This window comes from Triticum aestivum, unplaced genomic scaffold (genome assembly GCF_018294505.1).
Source record: "Triticum aestivum cultivar Chinese Spring unplaced genomic scaffold, IWGSC CS RefSeq v2.1 scaffold27977, whole genome shotgun sequence".
In the NCBI taxonomy this organism is placed as follows: Eukaryota; Viridiplantae; Streptophyta; class Magnoliopsida; order Poales; family Poaceae; genus Triticum; species Triticum aestivum.
The window spans coordinates 463,246-480,245 of NW_025228057.1; the positions used below are offsets into that span (position 1 = coordinate 463,246).

At 43.8% G+C, this 17,000-nt stretch overlaps 1 pseudogene; it reads right to left on the reverse strand.

The window, feature by feature from the left end:
* Positions 1–2,656: 2,656 nt before the first annotated feature.
* The window catches only part of LOC123172985 (uncharacterized), a 55,320-nt pseudogene continuing 40,976 nt past the window's right edge, over positions 2,657–17,000 (reverse strand).

The following is a 17,000-nucleotide window of genomic DNA, read 5'->3' on the forward strand; positions in this document are numbered from 1 at the left end:
TCTTTTTCTTTAAAAATTTTAAGAGCAACTCCTAACTTAGATCCGTATTTGGTAATTTGGTTATGGATCTTTTTATCCAAATTTTCAATCAACCCTACGATGGCAACTTTATTTTCAATAATTTCAAGTCATTGCATCACATGTTCCAAAGTTAAAATAGTTCCATTAACCAAAAGAGGTGGTGGGCCAAACAAATCTATCATAGCATCATAAGAATCAAAAGTATGGCTACCCAAGAAATTTCCTCCGGTAATGGTATCAAGAATATATCTATTCCAAGGAGTGATGCCCACATAAAAATTGCGAAGAAGAACGGAAGTAGATTGCTTCCTAGTAGATCTATTTTGCGCATTGCAAATTCTGTACCAAGCATCTTTTAGATTTTCTCCCTCCCTTTGTTTAAAATTAAGAACTTCATTCTTGGGAGACAAAGGAGTAGATAAAGGACTAGCCATGATGGCACACGGGACACAAAAGGAAAGCAAAAAAAGAGGCGAACGGAAAAGAGGGCGAATAAAACGACAAGGGTGAAGTGGGGGAGAGGAAAACGAGAGGCAAATGGCAAATAATGTAATGCGAGGGATACGAGTTTGTGATGGGTACTTGGTATGTCTTGACTTGTGCGTAGACTCCCCGGCAACGGCGCCAGAAATGGCTCATTGTCAGGAGATCAAATCTTGACTTGACTTGGCGTAAGCCTCCCGGCAACGGCGCCAGAAATCCTTCTTGCTACCTCTTGAGCACTGCGTTGGTTTTCCCTTGAAGAGGAAAGGGTGATGCAGCAAAGTAGCGTAAGTATTTCCCTCAGTTTTTGAGAACCAAGGTATCAATCCAGTAGGAGACCACGCTCAAGTCCCTCGCACCTACACAAACAAATAAGAACCTTGCAACCAACGCGATAAAGGGGTTGTCAATCCCTTCACAGCCACTTGCAAAAGTGAGATCTGATAGAGATGATAAGATAATATTTTTGGTATTTTTATGATAAAGATTAAAAGTAAAGATTGCAAAATAAACGGTAATAAAAATAGCTTGTTGACGGAAAATTAATATGATGGAAAATAGACCCGGGGGCCATAGGTTTCACTAGTGGCTTCTCTCAAGATAGCATAAGTATTACGGTTGGTGAACAAATTACTGTCGAGCAATTGATAGAATTGAGCATAGTTATGAGAATATCTAGGTATGATCATGTATATAGGCATAACGTCCGTGACAAGTAGACCGACTCCTGCCCGCATCTACTACTATTACTCCACACATCGACCGCTATCCAGCATGCATCTAGAGTATTAAGTTCATAAGAACGGAGTAACGCTTTAACCAAGATGACATGATGTAGAGGGATAAACTCATGCAATATGATATAAACCCCATCTTTTTATCCTCGATGGCAACAATACAATACGTGTCGTTTCCCCTACTGTCACTGGGATCGAGCACCGCAAGATTGAACCCAAAGCTAAGCACTTCTCCCATTGCAAGAAAGATCAATCTAGTGGGCCAAACCAAACTGACAATTCGAAGAGACTTGCAAAGATAACCAATCATACATAAAAGAATTCAGAGAAGATTCAAATATTGTTCATAGATAATCTTGATCATAAACCCACAATTCATCGGATCTCCACAAACACACCGCAAAGGAAGATTACATCGAATAGATCTCCAAGAGAATCGAGGAGAACTTTGTATTGAGATCCAAAGAGAGAGAAGAAGCCATCTAGCTAATAACTATGGACCCGAAGGTCTGAGGTAAACTACTCACACATCATCGGAGAGGCAATGGTGTTGATGTAGAAGCCCTTCGTGATCAATGCCCCCTCCGGCAGAGCGCCAGTAAAGATCCCAAGATGGGATCTCACGGGTACAGAAGGTTGCGGCGGTGGAAATAGGGTTTTGGCTCCTCTGCTGATGGTTTGGGGGTACGTAGGTATATATAGGAAGAAGAAGTAGGTCGGTGGAGCCACAAGGGGCCCACGAGGGTGGAGGGCGCGCCCCCTGCCTCGTGGCCTCCTCGTTGATTGCTTGACGTCCACTCCAAGTCCTCTGGATCACGTTTTTTCCAAAAATCACATTCCCGAAGGTTTCATTCCATTTGGACTCCGTTTGATATTCTTTTTGTGCAAAACACTGAAATAGGCAAAAAAAAACAGCAATTTGGGTTGGGCCTCCGGTTAATAGGTTAGTCCCAAAAATAATATAAATTGTATAATAAAGCCCATTAAACATCCAAAACAGAATATATAATAGCATGGAACGATCAAAAATTATAGATACGTTGGAGACGTATCAGGGAGTTGCATAATCTCATATTCACAGGAACATGTATAAGTCATGGAGAAAGCAATAGCAGTAAACTAAACGATCAAGTGCTAAGCTAATGGAATGGGTCAAGTCAATCACATCATTCTCCTAATGATGTGATCCCGTTAATCAAATGACAACTCATGTCCATGGCTAGGAAACTTAACCATCTTTGATTAACGAGCTAGTCAAGTAGAGGCATACTAGTGACACTATGTTTGTCTATGTATTCACACATGTATTATGTTTCCGGTTAATACAATTCTAGCATGAGTAATAAACATTTATCATGATATGAGGAAATAAATAATAACTTTATTATTTCCTCTAGGGCATATTTCCTTTAGCGTCAAATGACGGGCTCCTCTGGCGTGGGACTGGCCGCCGCCGGCGTGCTCGGCGTCGGCATGGCTTCGGTGCTCGGGCTGGTCGGCGTCGGCGTGGCTTCTGTGCTCAGCGTCGGTGTGGCTTCATCGCTCGGGCTGAGCGTCGGCGTTGGGGTCGGAGTGGGCGTAGGCGCGGTGGTCGAAGGCATCTGGTTCAAGATGAGGCCGCGCTCCACCAAGTACCACGCCTTGACCTGCTTGTCCATCATCGACATGTCCGCCCCCATCAAGAACGCCAGGTTGGTGTTCCTCTTCTTCGCAGCGACGTTGGTCCGGAGTAGGTCGAGCTTGACGGCGCTGGTCGTCATCAACGCCGACCACCGCGCGTCGGATTTCTCCTCCCTCCTTGCGGCGTTGCTCTTGCCGTCGGTGATGCACTGCTCGATCAATGATTGCAGTCGCTCGGCAGCCGGTGTCGTGCCCCTCGCCATCTTGACTCTTTTGTTGCCATCAAGGCGCCCATCAGCCGCGCCCGGGGCGGGCGCGTCCGGCTTGTAGGTCTCCTTGGCCTTGGCGAGGGTGGGCCGGACATCCCTCCACTTCTCGCATGACTCGATCGGGGAGAACACGTGAAGGAACTTGAACTCTTGGTCGCTGTAGTCCTGGCGGTACATGGTGAACATCCGGACCATCTGCGCAGCCGAAGAACAAGTGTCGGCGACGTGCACGATGAAAGAAATGGGCCGGTGGCTGGACATACCTGACCCTCGACGTTGGCGCTGTGATGACACACAAGTATAGGGGATCAATTGTAGCTCTTTTTGATAAGTAAGAGTGTCGAACCCATCGAGGGGCGGAAGGAAATGACAAGTGGTTTTCAGCAAGGTAATGTCTACAAGTGCTGAAATTGTAAGTAACAGAGTAGTTTAGCAAGATAATTTGTAATGAGCAAGTAACGATAATAGTAGCAAAAGTGGAGCAAGGTAGCCTGATCCTTTTGAGGCAAAGGACAGGCCAAAGCGGTCTCCTATAGTAAGCAAAGCATTCTTGAGGGTACACGGGAATTTCATCTAGTCACTTTCATCATGTTGATTCGAGTCATGTTCGCTACTTTGATAATTTGATATGTGGGTGGACCAGTGCTTAGGTGTTGTTCGTACTTGAACAAACCTCCTACTTATGATTAACTCTCTCGCAAGCATCCGCAACTATGAGAAAAGTATTAAGAATAAATTCTAACCATAGCATTACACTTTTGGATCCAATCGGTCCCTTACGGAATAGCGCATAAACTAGGGTTTAAGCTTCTGTCACTCTCGCAACCCATCATCTAATTACTACTCCACAATGCATTCCCTTAGGCCCAAATATGGTGAAGTGTCATGTAGTCGACGTTCACATGACACCACTAAGGGAATAACAACATACATACTATCAAAATATCAAGCACATATCAAGTTCACATGATTACTTGCAACATGATTTCTCCCGTGACCTCAAGAACAAAAGTAACTGCTCACAAATGATAATCATGCTCAAGATCAGGGGTATTAAATAGCATATGGACCTGAACATATAATCTTCCACCAAATAAACCATATAGTAATCAACTACAAGATGTAATCAACACTACTAGTCATCCACAAGCACCAATTTATAGTTCCGGTAACAAGATTGAACACAGGAGATGAACTAGGGTTTGAGAGGAGATGGTGTTGTTGAAGATGTTGATGGAGATTGCCCTCCCCAAGATGGGAGAGTTGTTGGTGATGATGATGACGATGATTTTCCCCTCAGGGAGGGAAGTTCCCCCGGCGAAATCGCTCCGCCGTAGGGCAAAAGTGCTCCTGCCCAAGTTCCGCCTCGAGACGATGCGGCTCCGCCCTGAAAGTCCTCTCTTTATTTTTTAGGTCAAAATGACTTATATACCAGAAGATGGGCATCAGAGGTGGGCCTGGATGAGCACAACCATGGTGTCTTGTGCTCACCAGGGTGGCCCCCTCCGGTACTTATTTGCTCCAATATTCCTCATATATTCCATAAAAAATCTTCATAAAGTTTCAGCTTGTTTGGAGTTGTGCAGAATAGGTGGCCTGACGTAGCTTTTCCAGGTCCAGATTTCCAGCTGCCAGAATTCTCCCTCTTTGTATGTACCTTGCATATTAAGAGAGAAAAGGCATTAGAATTACTGCAAAAAGGATTATTATGCATAAAAACATCATAAATAACAGTAGGAAAACATGATGCAAAATGGACGTTTCAACTCCCCCAAGCTTAGACCTCGCTTGTCCTCAAGCGAAAACCGAAGTCGAAAAACATGTCCACATGCTTAGAGAGAGAGAGGTGTCGATAAAAAACAAAATACGGACATAGAAGCATCATGTTGATTATTATAACAGCAACAAATTTAAACATAAGACTTTTATCATAGAACTCTTATCATAGACTTATCATGAATAAGTGACAATTCATCACACTATCGAAGTATAAAGCATAAACTCTACTAGAAACCAAAAACCTATGTTCTTAGTCAACTTTGAAACTACAATTCATCATCTTTTCAGGAAGGGTCATGTATCGGAGCCTTTAGGCAAGTCCACATACTCAACCAGCATATAGTCTTCTTTGATTGCTAACACTCACCGCATACATATGAGCAAAACGTTTCAACCAGACACATAGAAAGATAGAGGCTTATAGTTTCGCCTCCCAACGTATTCACCTCGAGGGTGATGTCAACAATAATAACTCATGCTACCCATGTTCAACTGGAGATATGTGCCTAGATCTTTCCTCACCACATGATGCTTGCCAAAGGAGAAAAATAAAAAGGAATAGAGAGAAAAACATTGACTCTTGCATAAAAGTAAATACATAAAAGTAAAAGATAGGCCCTTCGCAGAGGGAAGCAGAGGTTGCCATGCGCTTATTTGTTTGTATGCTCAACCCTTTAGTGCAAAAGAACGTCGCGTTGCATTGCCCCTTGTGATGGCAACCTTTATTATGCAGTCTATCGCTTTTATTCTTCACCATCACAAGTTCGTACAACGCTCAATTTTCTCTTACACTAAATGATCTCACACTTTTGGAAGCAATTTTTATTGCCTTATTGCACTGATGACAACTTACTTGAAGCATCTTGCTCAATCCTGATAACCCACAAGTATAGGGGATCGCAACAGTTTTCGAGGGTAGAGTATTCAACCCAAATTTATAGATTCGACACAAGGGGTGCCAAAGAATATTTGAAGGTATTAGCAGCTGAGTAGTCAATTCAACCACACCCGGAGATTAATTATCTGCAGCAAAGTGATCAGTAGCAAAGTAGTTTGATAGTTTTGATAATAGTAACAGTAGTCATGGTAACGGTAACAGTGATAGAAGTAATTTTGTAGCAAGTGTAACAATGATGATAGCAATAGTAACTTAGCAAGAACAATATAAGATACATTCGTAGGCATTGGATCCGTGACTTGTTGCATGATATTCATCATGAGATAGTTATAACCTAGGGTCATACGACACTAGCTCCAGTTCGTCAATATAATGTAGGCATGTATTCCGTAAATAGTCATACGTGCTTATGGAAAGAACTTGCATGACATCTTTAGTCCTACCCTCCCGTGGCAGCGGGGTCCATATTGGAAACTAAGGGATATTAAGGCCTCCTTTTAAGAGAGAACCGGAACAAAGCATTAACACATAGTGAATACATGGACTCCTCAAACTACGGTCATCACCGAGAGTGGTCCTAACTATTCACTCCGGGGTTGCCGGATCATAACATGTAGTAGGTGACTATAACTTGCAAGATCAGATCTAAAACATGGATATACTGATGATAACATAAACGGTTCAGATCTGAGTTCATGGCACCCGGGCCGAAAGTGACAAGCATTAAGCATAGCAACATCAATCTAAGAACATAGTGGATACCAAGGATCAAGCCCTAACAAACTAACTCAATTACATGATGAATCTCATCCAACTCCTCACCGACCAGCGAGCCTACGAAGGAATTACTCACTCCCGGTGGGGAGCATCATGGAATTGGCGATGGAGAAGGGTCGGTGATGATGAAGAACGAAGATCCCCCTCTCCGGAGCCCCAAACGGACTCCAGATCTGGCCTCCCGATGAAGAACATGAGGTGACGGCGGCTCCGTCTCGTGGATCACGATAATTCTTTCTCCCTGATTTTTTTCTGAAAAAATAGGATTTTATAGCGTCGATTTCAGGGTCTGTGGGGCCACCAGGTGGGGACAACCCACATGGGCGCGCCTGGGAGGGCTGGCGCGCCCTGGTGGGTTGTTCCCACCCAGGTGCCCCCCTCTGGTGGCTCTTGGCTCCAGAAATTCTCTTTATTGATATAAAAAAATCCCCGCAAAGTTTCATTTCATTCTGAGAAGTTTTATTTCTGCACAAAAACAACGCCATGGTAGTTCTGCTGAAAACAGCGTCACTCCGGGGTTAGTTTCATTCAAATCATGCAAATTAGAGTCCAAAACAAGAGGAAAAGCGTTGGAAAAGTAGATACGTTGGAGACGTATCAACTCCCCCAAGCTTAAACCTTTGCTTGTCCTTAAGCAATTCAGTTGATAAACTGAAAGTGAAAAAGAAAAACTTTTATGAACTCTTTTGCTCTTGTTTGCATAAATAATCTTAAACAGCACCCAGGTTTTTGGCCAACATTATAACTAACCATGCCGACAATAACTATTAAAGATTATCTTAACTCATATCAATGACATAATCAGCTAGCGAGCAATAATAAGATATCTCAGACAGCAACATGTTGTCAAAACAACCATGATGTAATATGACAATAGTGGTATCTCGCTAGCCCTTTCTGAGACCGCAAAACATAAATGCAGAGCACCTCCAAAGTTCAAGCAGCAACTAAACATTGTAATTCATGGTAGAAAAGATCCAGTCATGATGCACCCAATATTAGCTACGCACAATGCATAAGTCATGACATCAGTGCTCTCAGGTTCTGGCGCTTGTTTTAGAAGGTGATGACACAACATAAAAGTAAATAGATAGTCCCTTCGCAGAGGGAAGTAGTGATTTGCAGAGGTGCCAGAGCTCAAGTTTTTAAAACAGAGGTAAATGATATTTTGAGACATGCACCCTTCTCATTTACTTCACGACTATCAGTTATCAATATCTTCCATGCTAAGCACGCTAGTGGCGGTTCCCAAGCGATAAAAGTAGAGGTTTTGACTCCATTGGGTGTTTTTGTTTGATTATTTGTAAGCTTTTTCTGTTTGCAGTTTGGGACTGGGCATCCCTATTACCGCCCTTTTCTCATGCGATGGCGAGTGAATAAACACTCGACCTGAGAATAACCCGCTTAGCATGGAAGATACCAACCACCTCCTGTCGTTCCATGAACGATCCAGGCACACAAAAAGGATATTTATTAGAAGTTTTTAGAGGTGGCACATGCAAATTTATTTAGGACAGCAGGGTAATACCATATATAGGTAGGTATGGTGGACTCATCTGTAATAACTTTGGGTTCAACGTTTTTTATGTACAAGCAGAATTCCCACTTAGTACAGGCCAAGGCTAGAAATTAGGTCGAGAAGCAACCAGCTAGAGAGCAACAATGGTCATGAACATGCATTATGCATAAGTAACATTGGACACTAGCATGAGTAGGATATTGATAGCACAAGTATAGGGGATCGCAACAGTTTTCGAGGGTAGAGTATTCAACCCAAGTTTATTGATTCGACACAAGGGGAGCCAAAGAATATTCTCAAGTATTAGCAGTTGAGTTGTCAATTCAACCACACCTGGATAACTTAATATCTGCAGCAAAGTATTTAGTAGCAAAGTAATATGGAAGTAACGGTAATGGTGGCAAAAGTAACAGTGATAGTTTTGTAGTGATTGTAACAGTGGCAACGAAAAAGTAAATAAGCGAAGAACAATATGTGAAAAACTCGTAGGCATTGGATCAGTGATGGAGAATTATGTCGGATGCGATTATTCATGCAACAGTTATAACATAGGGTGACACAGAACTAGCTCCAATTCATCAATGTAATGTAGGCATGTATTCCGAATATAGTCATACGTGCTTCTGGGAAAGAACTTGCATGGCATCTTTTGTCCTACCCTCCCGTGGCAGCGGGGTCCTATTGGAAACTAAGGGATATTAAGGCCTCCTTTTAATAGAGTACCGGATCAAAGCATTAACACATAGTGAATACATGAACTCCTCAAACTACGGTCATCACCGGGAGTGGTCCCGATTATTGTCACTTCGGGGTTGCCGGATCATAACACATAGTAGGTGACTATAGACTTGCAAAATAGGATCAAGAACTCACATATATTCATGAAAACATAATAGGTTCAGATCTGAAATCATGGCACTCAGGCCCTAGTGACAAGCATTAAGCATAGCAAAGTCATAGCAACATCAATTTCAGAACATAGTGGATACTAGGGATCAAACCTTAACAAAACTAACTCGATTACATGATAAATCTCATCCAACCCATCACCGTCCAGCAAGCCTACGATGGAATTACTCACGCACGGTGGTGAGCATCATGAAATTGGTGATGGAGGATGGTTGATGATGACGATGGCGACGGATTCCCCTCTCCGGAGCCCCGAACGGACTCCAGATCAGCCCTCCCGGGAGAGATTAGGGCTTGGCGGTGGCTCCGTATCGTAAAACGCGATGAATCCTTCTCTCTGTTTTTTTTTCTCCCCGAACGTGACTATATAGAGTTGGAGTTGAGGTCGGTGGAGCTCCAGGGGGCCCACGAGGCAGGGGGCGCGCCCAGGGGGGCAGGCGCGCCCCCCACCCTCGTGGACAGGGTGTGGGCCCCCTGGCCTTGATTCTTTCGCCAGTATTTTTTAATATTTCCAAAAATAATCTCGTTGATTTTCAGGTCATTCCGAGAACTTTTATTTCTGCACAAAAATAACACCATGGCAATTCTGCTGAAAACAGCGTCAGTCCGGGTTAGTTCCATTCAAATCATGCAAGTTAGAGTCCAAAACAAGGGCAAAAGTGTTTGGAAAAGTAGATACGACGGAGACGTATCAACTCCCCCAAGCTTAAACCTTTGCTTGTCCTCAAGCAATTTAGTTGATAAACTGAAAGTGATAAACAAAAACTTTTACAAACTCTGTTTGCTCTTGTTGTTGTAAATATGTAAAGCCAGCATTTAAGTTTTCAGCAAAGATTATGAACTAACCATATTCGCAATAACACTTAGGTCTCATGTTTACTCATGTCAATGGCATAATCAACTAGCGAGCAATAATAATAAATCTCAGATGACAACACTTTCTCAAAACAATCATGATATGATATAACAAGATGGTATCTCGCTAGCCCTTTCTGAGACCGCAAAACATAAATGCAGAGCACCTCTGAAGATCAAGGACTGACTAAACATTGTAATTCATGGTAAAAGAGATCCAGTCATAGTCATACCCAGTATAAATTAATAGTAATGGATGCAAATGACAGCAGTGCTCTCCAGCTGGTGCTTTTTAATAAGAGGGTGATGACTCAACATAAAAGTAAATAGATAGGCCCTTCGCAAAGGGAAGCAGGGATTTGTAGAGGTGCCAGAGCTCGGTTTTGAAATAGAGGTAAATAATTTTTTGGGTGGTATACTTTCATTGTCAACATAACAACCGAGAGATCTCGATATCTCCCATGCTTCACACATTATAGGCGGTTCCCAAACAGAATGATAAAGTTTATACTCCCCCTCCACCAACAAGCATCAATCCATGGCTTGCTCGAAACAATGAGTGCCTCCAACTAACAAGAGTCCCGGGGGAGTTTTGTTTGCAATTATTTTGATTTGATTTGCATAAAGCATGGGACTGGGCATCCCGGTGACCAGCCATTTTCTCGTGAGTGAGGAGCGGAGTCCACTCCTCTTGAGAATAACCCGCCTAGCATGGAAGATACAGACAGCCCTAGTTGATACATGAGCTATTCGAGCATACAAAACAGAATTTCATTTGAAGGTTTAGAGTTTGTCACATACAATTTTTTTTTGACTGGGAACTGTAGGGGAAACCCCCACAGCATATCAAAACTTTATTGATAAAGAGAGAGCAAGTACAAGTATTGTGGGGGATTACAAGAGGTAATCAAACTAAACTAAGGGAAGAAGGAGAAGAAACAAGTTAAAATTACAGAATATTGGCCTCAAGGTGGCAGAAATGAGATCCATCTAAGGAGATCATCCTTATAGGCAGCTTTCACTCTATATTGCATTAAGCTATATCATGGATGAATGCACTTCTCCATTTATTGAATCCAGCTCTCTCATGCCTGAAGACCTTAGCATTCCTGAGAATCCAGATATTCCAGCAAGCAATAAACACCACTTCAGTGAAGAAGGGCTTCCTAAAACTCCTGCTAGCATTAATAACCAAATCAGCCATGGAGTCACCAGATGACCAATCAATTTGCAGATAGTTCCAAACTCTGACACTAAAATTGCAATTAAAGAACAGATGATTTCTTGTTTCCCTAGTCTGCAAAGGACAAAGGACACAATTTCCTCCATCCTCCAAATGCCAATGCCTCCTTTCCACCATGTCCTTGGTGTTCAACCTGTCCATAATAAGCATCCAAGCGAATACTTTGATTTTCATTGTACAGGAGGACTTCCAGATCCAAGCTGTCAAAGAGTTGAAGGATTCTAATACAAAAGTATGTGAGTAAAACAACTTTGGTGAGTATCCCTTGGCAGTGCCATTCCAAAACCAAATATCCTTGGACCCAGGTGCTCTATTGTGGCCGCCCAACAGAGACTGGAGAGTGGTCAGGTCATCAAAAGCCTGGCTGGACAAAGGAAGGTGGAAGTGCTGGAACATGTCCTGAGAGTCCAAGAACTCTTTAGCAGCGATCCAGGGGTACTTAACATAGGAAAAGAGCCTGGGAAATCTGAATTGAAGGCTAGACACCTGATCATCAAGCTGCCAGTTGTCTGACCACATGAGGGCAGTGTCCCCTTCATTAATCTGAACCCAAGCACACTCCCTAAAGTTTTGCATGACCTTGCATATATCCTTCCACCAGAAAGAGCCACAATCAGAAGTTCCTTGGGGTACTCTGCCATGATAGTAGGAATCCCAAATTAAAGACACCCATGGGAGATCCTTTTTATTAAGAAAGTTATTTGCATGTTTGAGCAGAAGTGCAACATTCTGAACACCAAGATTAAGAATACCAAGGCCTCCCTTGTTTTTTGGCCTACAAATAAGGTCCCAAGCAGCAAGTGAAGAGGCAGGCTCACCCCTATTCTTCCTCCAGAGGCATTGTCTCTGGATTCTCTCCAATTGCTTTAGAATTCCAGCAGGAACAGCCAAACTACAAAGGAAAAAAATGGGCATAGAAGACAAGGCAGAGTTTAGAAACTGCAGTCTTTCCCCCTGATTTAAAAAAGAGGAGCTAGCTGTCATTCTCCTCTCCATGCAGTCCACCAATGGCATAAAATCCACCATTTTAGGCCCTGTAGTTCCCACTGGTAACCCAAGGTAGGTAAATGGCATTTTCCCAATCTGGCATCCAAATGCAGCAGCTAATTCAGTCATGACAGCAGTGTCCACATTGATGGGAATAATAAAGGATTTGTGGTAGTTCACATCAAGACCAGTGGACACAGAGAAGACCTTGAGCATGTCCTTCAGAGCTATAAGTTGGTCCTTGTCAGCAGGCAGGATAATTAAAGTGTCATCAGCATACTGAATCATAGGGTAATCCTGGTCATGACAAGGTATAGGTAGATGAAGAATGCCCCTTATGAACATGTCATTGATTACAGTCTGCGGGAGATCAGCAGCTAGGACAAAAAGGAGGGGAGAGACTGGATCACCCTGTCTCACACCCTTTTTACATCTGAACTTCCTACCAGGAACTCCATTAAGCAGAACAGATGAGGTACCTGTGGACAAAAGTTGCTTCATCCAAAGAATCCACTTCTCATTAAAGCCCTTATATCTCAATATTTGCACTATTGCCTCATGCTCAAGGGAATCAAAATCCTTCTCAAAATCCAACTTTAGAATCACAATTGGTCTCTTGGACTGGTGGCACTGGTGTAAATACTCAAAAGTCCACCCAATACAATCCTGAATTGTTCTGCTTTTTATGAAACCATACTGGTTCTTGTGAACACACTGCATAATCACCTCTTGAAACCTATTGGCTGCCATCTTAGATAGGAACTTAAGACCCATTCCTGTTAAAGAGATAGGTCTGAAGTCACCCACCTCTTCAGGTGAGGGCTTCTTAGGCACCAGAGTTATATATGAGTCATTGATATTTTCCAGATGAGCAGTACCATCAAAGAAAGCCTGGGCCAATTCATAAAAATCCTAAGAAATTATGTGCCAGCACCTTTTGAAGAAGAGACCATTAAAACCATCTGGACCTAGAGCTTTATCAACTGGCATATGCTTGACAATCTTGTCCATTTCCTCCTTCTCAAAAGGCTTAGTGAGAATATCTAAACCCTCAACTGGTTCAATGAGGGAAGAAAGTTCAAAACCCATGTTAATTCCCCTGGAAGAACCCATTCTGTTTTTAAAACAATTCCATATAATACCCTCCATTTGTGAGTGACCAGTCACCAAAGTACCATCAGGCAATTTTAAGCTAGCAATAGAATTCCTTCTATGCCTCTCAGTAGCCATAGCATGAAAGAACTTGGTGTTCTCACCACCCACTTTTATGTATCTGATAGTATATCTTTTCTTCCAATAAAGACATTGAAGGTGGAGCAATTTCTCTACATGGTTTTTAACCACTTTCCTGAAATTGGATTCATGTCTGTAAAGTGGTCTATATTCCTCAAGCTCATCCAAAAGCAGAACAACATTATTGCATTTACATACTAGAGTTTTCAGTTTGGAAATGTTCTTCTGCCATCTCTTGAGACACATTCTCAAGGACTTAAATTTGTCAGCTATCCTAGCAGTAATATGCCCCTTTCTGGATTGTTTCTGCCATGAAGAATCAACACAATCCATAAAACCCTCCAGCTCCAGCCAATAATTCTCAAACCTAAAAAGATTAGACTTGGGAATAGAAGTTTTGATTGTAACCACACAAGGCACATGGTCAGATGCAGTTCTAGCAAGAGGTAGCACCTCAGTCATGGGATAGTCAGATATCCAATCAACAGAAGTGAAGAACCAGTCTAGCTGCTCAAGCAGTGGAGTATCCTGCATATTGGACCAAGTGTAAGATTTGCCTTTGATGGGCAATTCCAAAAGACCTAAGTGCCCAATAATCTCATTAAAGATGAACATGTCATTCAAATCACCACCAGGTAGGTTTCTGTTATCCAAAGAACGCAAGAAATTAAAATCCCCCAGTAGCAGCCAAATTTCATCCACAGGAATATTCAGGTGATATATCCAGGTTACAAAATTATCCCTAGCTTGCCCCTGACAAGGATCATAAACAACCACAAGTGTCCACCTCTCATTGTTTTGCCTAGAAACAAACTCAATCACCACTGCAAATTGTTGGACTTGCAATAAAGTCCCATCAAAAATAGATGAGTTCCAAACAACTAGAATTCCACCAGAGGCCCCCAAAGAAGGAGAGAAAGCAAAGCTGTCAAATCTCTTGGGGCAAAAGCTTTTAATTGTTCTGGAATCGAATGAAGCACATTTAGTTTCTTGCAGACAAGAAATAGCACAGTGACTTTCATCTATCTTTTGTCTAACAGCTCTTTGCCTAGTCTCAGAGTTTAAACCCCTGACATTCCAGCACAGGACATTCCAGCTTCTACATTGAGTATTCATAAATAAAGATCATAAACAAGTCTCCAAACCACATGACACACAATGTCATATGCCCAAAAAGCCCATAAAGGTCTGAACCAACATTATTACATAGCCAAGGATCAGAAAATGAAAACCAAACGCAGAAAGCAAATTTATGGGCTTGCAAAACCCAGCATATGAAAAGCACACTATTCATTGAAGGCATGATTTTTGGCAGCAGCAGGGTCCACCATAAGTGCATCCTCAGTAGCAGTGTTGCATCAATCACCAGCTCCTTGCCAATAGCTTGCAGATGACTTATGGGAGTAGGTGGAGGAACATCTCCATGTGCAGGGTCATTAGGCATCTCTGCAGAAAGGGGCTCGGCCTTGGGCTTCTTCTTCTTGGGCTGCAGAACCAGCTCATGGAAAGTGGGCTTAAACCCATCACGCTGGGCCGAACTTCTGGTACATCTTCGAACAGAGGTTTCAACGAGAGGCGTTGGCGCCAGAGTTTTGCGAGGCCTCCTCGTTTGTACACGCGTAGGGGGAGAAGGGACAACATCAGGCGTAGTCCTCTCAGCATCATCCACAAATAAAGCCCTAGCCACAGGTCGAGCAGGTTCCGGCTCCTTCCACGTCAATAGAGGAAGATCATCTTGCTGAAAAGCAAAATCCCAGTTTCTCTTTGTCAAAGTGACCGGCGACAGAGGTTTAGGCAGCAGTGGTTTTGGCACCTTAGACACAACTGGTGCATTCAGCAGGTTTTCAAACGATCGCCTCCAGATCATTTCAGGGGGCAGAGGGGGACCAAAGGGGACCTTAATCGCAGGTTGATCCAAAGCTTGAACGTCAATGACAGGAGGTTGATAGACCACAATTGCCCAGTTACTAGCATCCTCCACGTCCGGTGCAATCTCCATCGGATCATTTTGGTTCACAGGTTGAGCCCCATCAATAAGAATGATAGGTACAGGGGACACCTGTTGCTGCACATCAGAGCTTGGTTGAGCCGAACATGGTTGAGCAGAGGCATTCAACACCACGGATTCTTGATCCTCAACAGTAGGTTCCGCAGCAGGCTCATCCCAGTTTCCCCAATTGTCCTCATGCACCTCATTATGTGCATGTTCAGGCGGAGGTGGCGGCACATTGTTCCACCCCAGAGCTGGGAATGGAGGCAGAATAAAAGGTGGCATCTCCGGGAAGGGCACACCAGGCAGGGGATGAGGATTGCCATTGATGGGCATCCAGTCTTCATCTTGGGGCATCTGCTCAGCAAAATTGGCCCCAAGAATATACAGAGGCACCGTCCAAGACACCCTGGCACCACCCCAGGCTGCATAATCCATGAACACCACATCTCTGGGCACCAGAATATCTTCTGGAAAGGACGCAAAGACTAAAGTACGCACAAGGTATGGATCCTGACTAATCCAATGATGAAATTTCCCAAAGGTGTTGACCGCTGCCCGAATACCTTCTTCATTGCGAAGATCAAGCGGAATCCCCAAAAACATGAGCAGTCCCTGACGGAAACCCTGAACACCTCTAAAAGATTCGCCCTCATCGTGCTTCATAAAATGAACAAAACAATCATTGCCAAGAGGTTGGGGTGGTATCTGTAGGAGCAAGAATCTGACTACAGCATCCTGAAGCTCAAAAAGACCCACCGATCTAATCCAAGGTTGAGCAGACCTCACCAAAACCCCATGAGCTTGCAGCCATTGAACAACTTCCTCTCTAGCAACACCAATCTGATCGGGAGGAGGGATGGGCATTACCTCAGCTAACATGAACTCCTCATGGTGGCGCACAATTGGGATATGTGGCGTCACAAAGGTCCGAGGCAAACGAGCATAACCGCCGTCCACAATGTGATGGCCCGCCGGCACATACAGCAAGGGGTCAAGGGGGAAGTTGGCCATCGGAGAGGCACAACCTGGGCTGGAAGCAGACAGCAAGGACTCCGGCGGAGGAGGGGTCTCAGGCGGCGCAGTCGAAGGTGTTTTGGGACCAGGACTGATGGAACAGGGCGAAGGAGTTAATGCGGAAGTGCAAGAGGAGTCCAAGTTTGGTAAAAGCTGTGTCAGAGAGATATTCTCGGTCGGAGCTAAGCGATCCTCGAAAGTTGCAACGTTACCGGGTTTCGGTTGCCAAAACAAACCCAAGATCCGTGCAAACTTGTTGCAATCGTTTTTACCATGCCCCACCCGCAGACAAGAGGTACAACACAGCTTGGACGTGCACGTCGCAGCAAAATGGCCCTTTTGCAAGCATTTCTGACACGTTAAAATTTTGTCCACCATACCCGATACCAAGTTATCAAAATCTTCTTCTGCTTGCTGAGAGGAAGGAATAATAGAAGGCCCAGAAGATAACACCGGCTCAACTTGGACCGTGGCACGTGCAGATGATGGCCCAACATGGGATGGCACGTCCACATTCAAAGAGCCAGTATTTCCGCCCGAGATAGACGGCGTCCAATCCGCGGCTGGAAGAAGATCCCTAACCGTGCCAAAAGATATGGAGGGGGTGGTCGACGTCCACCGGAGTTCAGCCGGCGGCGGGGGATGGATGACCACCCTCTCATG